We start from the raw sequence: 5,935 nt of genomic DNA, 5'->3' as shown, positions 1-5,935 counted from the left end.
AGTGGGGGGCGGTGTTGGACAGGGCTGGTTGGCACAGGCGGGGGTGTGCACTAGGGTGGCGGTTTTGGACACGAGTGGGGGATGGGTGGAGGGGTTTGAGGGGCGGGCAGGGGGGGCCGTGTTAAATGGGGGCAGAGAGCAGTATTGAACGGGGTTGTGGGCAGGCGGGGGATTGTGTTGGACACAACCGGGGGTGGGGGTTTGTGTTTGACGGGACGGGGGCAGTGTTCAACAGGTTTGAGGGCAAGAGCGATTCCGGCATAGGGACTCATGCGCTATGTATAGCTATGGTCTCCTGAACGGGGAGCAGACGTTTAAAACTCCGAGCCCCAGAGGAAAGGCATTTAATCGATTAACCAAATAATCGATTATCCGAATGAAATATGCCCGCCCATCACATTTGGATAATCGAGGTTCCCCTGTATTTCATGCTACTGCCAAAGATCATTTTCAATCCTCTCACCTCTATTTGTTGTATGCATGAAAGAATTGACTAAAGGAAGTAAAGCAGTAGCACTAAATCTGGGCCTCAGGTGCAGAATCATTCTGCTCCAGGATGAGAGCAGGTCTCTGCTCAATTTTATTTATTATTGAAACCTAACATTGAGGAAAATCACTTCAGACTTTAACTTTGATCACCGAGTGGAGGAATTGCATGAACCTTATTTAATTTAGTTCAATTTTGTAAAACTGCAAGTATAAAGACAGATCCAAAATATCCCAAACCAACAGTGTTTTCAGAAAATGATACTAGCAGATTTAACTTTTGTTTCAAACCCGTGTTTCCACTTAAGTTTAAGACTGCTGTGTCTCATCGGTGATGATTGTTTGCCAGTCGTAGCTTTATTTTATTCCCCTCCCTCACTGACAATTGAAGTATCAGTTCAACATTATGTTGTGAGAAATCATGTAACAAAATTAATATCCTGTTGTCAATATCTGTGTCTTTGGATTTGGCCATTGTTTATATATTAGAAGTATTTTGTTGCATGTGAGTAGACAAGATCTTTTAATGCTGCTGCAGTCATTTTACGGCCTATAGCATTGTAAATGAGCAATGACTGATCAGGACCGCTTAAGGAACCTAATCTGGGATTTAAATTAAGGGATTTCAGAGTTGGAAACTGTATACATTTTACATTTTAAATATTGAATATTCAGTAAATGAACTTCCAGTTTATATTGATGACTCTAAAATGTCTTAGTCATTTGTTCAGTTTCCACCTCTGAATTACAGATAATGAATACTTTATTTATTTTTTTTAATAATAATTGTATTAGCCCTGAATTACAAAATCAGAATTAATTGGCAGGATCATTTGGTTTTATTCCTTTACACATTGTCAGTGACCTATCTCATTGTCTCATGGTTAATTTGAAGCATGGCTGCATTAATTTGTTGCTAATTAAAGATTGGAAAGATACCTTACCGGCCAGTTCAAGGAATGCTGCATGTGACTGGGGCTTAGAGGTATGTATAGCAAATGGAACTCCCAAAAACTGGGAGATGTCACAGCTGACTGTGAATGGGTGGATGAAAAAAATAAAGGGGACATGAGAAGCTACCTATTAGAGATAAAAGAAGCAATCTGTGTGTGGAACCATTGGATGAGGTCTCAAATGAATACTTCTGACCTGTCTTCACAGAGGACAGAGAAACAATATAGCCGGTGATATCACTTGGGTTGGTGAGGTTCTAGAACACATTGAGACTAATGAGAAAGAAATATAAAATGTTTCAGCAGCATACAGACACATAGATCCCCAGGGCCTCATGAGATGTTTCCCAAACTGCTTTGGGAGGTTAGGGAGGGGATTGCTAGGGCCCTGGCAGATAAACTGTATTTAATATTTCGCTGGTCACAGGCAAAGTACCAGATGACTGGAGGAAAGCAAATGTGATTACTTTGTTCAAGAAAGGCAGGGTAATTCCAGAAGAGTTAGTCTGATGTCAGTAACAAAAACAGAAATTGCTGGAAAAACTCAGCAGATCTGGCAACATCTGTGGAGAGAAATAAGAGTTAACATTTCTGGTCCAATGACCCTTTCTCAGAACGTGTAGTCACTGGAAGGGTCACTGGATCCAAAACATTAACTGATTTCTCTTCACAGATGCTGGCTGACCACCTGAGCTTTTCATACAATCTCTGTTGTTGTTTCCAATTTCTAGCATCTTCAGTTCTTTCAGTTTTTATTTAGTTTGATGTCAGTGGCAAGGAAATTATTTGAAAAGAAATGGAGATGATTAATCCACACTTTGAGACACAGAGATTGATCAGGGATAGTCAGCTTGGATTTGTTAAGAGAGAAATCCTGTCTGACTAATTTAACTGAGGTTTTTCAAAAAGTGACTAAATATACTGAAGAGGGTCGTGCAATTGATCTGTTTTACACAGGCTTCAGTTAGGCCTTTGACAAAGTCCTACATGGAAAACTAGTCCAAAAGTTAAGAGCCTATGGGATCCAAAGCAAACTGTATTCAAAACTGGCTTACAAATAGAATACAAAGGATTGTTTTTGTATTTGGAAGTCTGTGACCAGCAGTGTACCACAGGGATCAGTGCTGGGACGCTTGCTATTTCTTATGTACACAAACGACTTTGATGAATTCAAAGTTTGTGAGAAGATTTGTAGCTCGGGTGCTCGTTGTTGTGGTTCTGTTCGCCGAGCTGGGAATTTGTGTTGCAGACGTTTTGTCCCCTGTCTAGGTGACATCCTCAGTGCTTGGTGAATGTAGACTTTGATGAATGTAGAAGGTGTGATTAGTAAATTTGCAGATGACATGAAAAGTGGAGGTGTTGTTAATCGTGAGGACGGTCTCAGGCTAGCCAGCTAGTAAATTAAGCACAGCAATGGCAAATGGAATTTAATCCTGCTAAGTGCAAGGTGATATATTTTGGGAGGTCTAATACTGGAAGGAATATATACAATGAATGATAACTCCGGTCACAAGTAAGAGTGACTTGGGCAAATGCCAGTTAATTATAAGGGAAATGAACACTGATTTAAGGATAAATCGTGTTTAACAAACTTGAAGAGGTCTATGCAGATTTACAAACGTAAGAACAGGAGTAGGCTATTCAGCTCCTCAAGCCTGTTTCACCATTCAATGAAATAATGGCTGATCTGTGGCAGATACCAGTACTTTGTAAAAATGTATCTATCACCGATTTAAAATCAACAACTGAGCCTATACCCACTGCCATTTGTGAGGAGATTTCTAAATATCTACCACCCTGTGCGTGTACAAGTGCTTCCTAACATCGCCTGAATATTGAGAATTCAGGCCAGATCGGGTCTCTGTCTAGAATACCCGACCAGTGAAAATAGTTTCTCTTTATAGACCCTTTTCTTCTTAATATCTTGAAGACTTGATTAGATCACATCAGCCTTTTAAATTCTACAGAAAATGGACCTAATCTGTATAATCTTTCCTCATAACAACTACTGAAAGCAGGTATCATTCTTGCAAACTTATGTTGCCCTCCCTTCCAAGGTTAATTAATCCTTTCTCAGGTGAGGTGTCCAGATCTGCTCACAGTACTCCATGCGGGGGGTCGAAGATTCTGCATAACTGCAGTCTTCCACATCAGTATATTCCAGTACAAGGATGAACAATCATTACAATCTGAAGACCATTAGCTTTCTTGATTATTTTCTGCATGAGATCTATGCGCTTCAACCTATCATCTCTTTGGATTCAGTGCACTACATTCAACTTTGTACCTTCCAGAAAGTACCCTAATGTATCCTTTTTCAGTTCCAAAATGGATGACCTTACATTTTGTATACAATGAACTCCATCTGTCACAGTTTCGCCCATTCACTTAGTCAATCAATATCCCTTTGTAATTTTATGCTATCATCTATACAGTCTACAACCCTGCCTAACTTTGTGCCATAGGCAAATTTGGATATATGACTCCCTCTGCCATTACCCAAATCATTAATGTGAAAAATTGAGATCTGAATGCAGGTCCTTATGGGACACCCATGGCCAATCTAACTACGTACCCATTATCCCTACTTTCTGTTGCCTGCTATTCAAGCAATCTCCTAGCAATGTCAATAATTTGCCCTCAGTTCTGTGGGTTTCTACCTTAGCTGACAGTCTCTTTTGTGCAACCATATCAAATCCTTCCGGATGTCTGTATGAACAATATAGACATGCCCCATTCCCTCTTCAAAAATTATGAACTTCAAAAATTATTGAGAGTGGCACGGTGGCACAGCAGTTAAGCACTGCTGCCTCACAGTTCGAGACCCGGGTTCAATTCCCGCCTCAGGCAACTGTCTGTGTGGAGTTTGCACATTCTCCCTGTGTCTGCGTGGGTTTCCTCCTGGTGCTCCGGTTTCCTCCCACAATCCAAAAATGTGTAGGTTAGGTGAACTGGCCACGCTAAATTGCCCGTAGTGTTAGGTGAAGGGGTAAGTGTAGGGGAATGGGTCTGGGTGGGTTGCTCTTCAGAGGGTTGGTGCGGACTTATTGGGCCAAAGGGCCTGTTTCCACACAGTAGGTAATCTAAACTTTGTCAGGCACTGCCTATCATGTGTACTGTCTACTCTCCCTGATTAACTGAAAATGTACAAGGTGTTCAGTTACCCCATCCTTCCAAACCTGATACAGTACTATGCCCTGAGCAAAATGTGGGACTCACTGAATAAAAAGAAATATGGAAAATAAATTGGTTGAGTGACAGGAAACAATGTTGCAGTTAACGGATGCTTTTCAGACGAGAGAAAGGTTTGCAGGTGAGCTCCTTGGGGTTGCAATTAAGATATCAGGTCTTCCTGATTTAGAAAAATGTGTAGAATTTTCAAACAAGATGAAACTTGGGCACATTTGTGAACAGTAACGATGTTAAAAATTCAAACTGATAGCTGGGTTGGTGGATAGGGCAAGTAAGTGGCAAATTAACACAAAGCAGTGATTGATATTGGGAGTAAGAACACTACGAGCCAATATAAAATAAAGGATATAATTCTAAAGGTGGTGCCAGAACATAGGGACCGGAGCCCATAAATCAATAAAAACAGCAGGCCTGGTTCAAAGATATTAAATCATATTTGAGTTTTATAAATAGAAGCATAAAGGAACAAAAGCATGGAAGTCATGTTAAACCCTTATCCAGCCTCAACTACAGTACTGGGGGCACCATACTTTAAGGAGGATGTGAAGCAATTAAGAGAATACAGAAAGCATTCAAAAGTATGGTTCCAATGATGAGGAACTTCAGTTATCATCGGAGTAATTGGGACTGTTTTCCTGTTGGAGAGGAATGAGAGGAGACTTGGTAGAGGTGTGCTAAATCCTAAGAGGTCTGGACTGAGATGAGAGAAACTTTTTCCATTAATGGGAAGATTAAGAATCAAACGAGATATATTAAGTATTTGGCAAAATAAACAATAGCAACAACAGAAAAATCTTTTTCATACATCAAGTATTTAGGATCTGTAGAGTGTCACAGACAGATCACTGGATCATTCAAATTTGACTAAGATTATCTAAATAGGTATCTGTGGTGGTGAACAGTGAGGTTAATAAAGATAATTGAAATAAACAACATCTCCCAACCCACAATATGCCTACCACATAACCACCATCTACTACTTATAAGCAACCCATCTCTGTACAGCCTCCCTCTCTGTACCCACCTCATCCCATACATCTCACAGCCACCATGTCCTCATGCCCTTCATACCCTTCCAACACAAGTCACATCCCTCTCCCTACACTCTTGCACCATTCCCACCCAAAATCTCACTTGCTGCACCTCACCTTAACCCTTTTCTACCTTCCTGCAAAACTCTTCCCAACACACTAATTGCCAGCACCTAATACTGTACTCTTAGCGAACCCATTCCAACATACCCCTCTCCCTTCTCATCCCCTCTTCAATGCATTCCCCCTTCCCCGTTCTACTGCACCATACCA

General features: G+C 40.9%; 1 protein-coding gene across 1 annotated transcript in view; it reads right to left on the bottom strand.

Moving 5' to 3' along the window:
- sumf2 (sulfatase modifying factor 2) overlaps nucleotides 1-5,935 on the bottom strand; it is a 65,182-nt gene that overhangs the window by 58,881 nt on the left and 366 nt on the right. The window lies entirely within an intron of this gene.

The sequence above is a fragment of the Chiloscyllium plagiosum genome, chromosome 28 (assembly GCF_004010195.1).
Source record: "Chiloscyllium plagiosum isolate BGI_BamShark_2017 chromosome 28, ASM401019v2, whole genome shotgun sequence".
Classification (NCBI taxonomy): Eukaryota; Metazoa; Chordata; class Chondrichthyes; order Orectolobiformes; family Hemiscylliidae; genus Chiloscyllium; species Chiloscyllium plagiosum.
The sequence above is the reverse complement of the archived record's forward strand: the minus strand, read 5'-3'. Positions and strand labels throughout refer to the sequence as shown.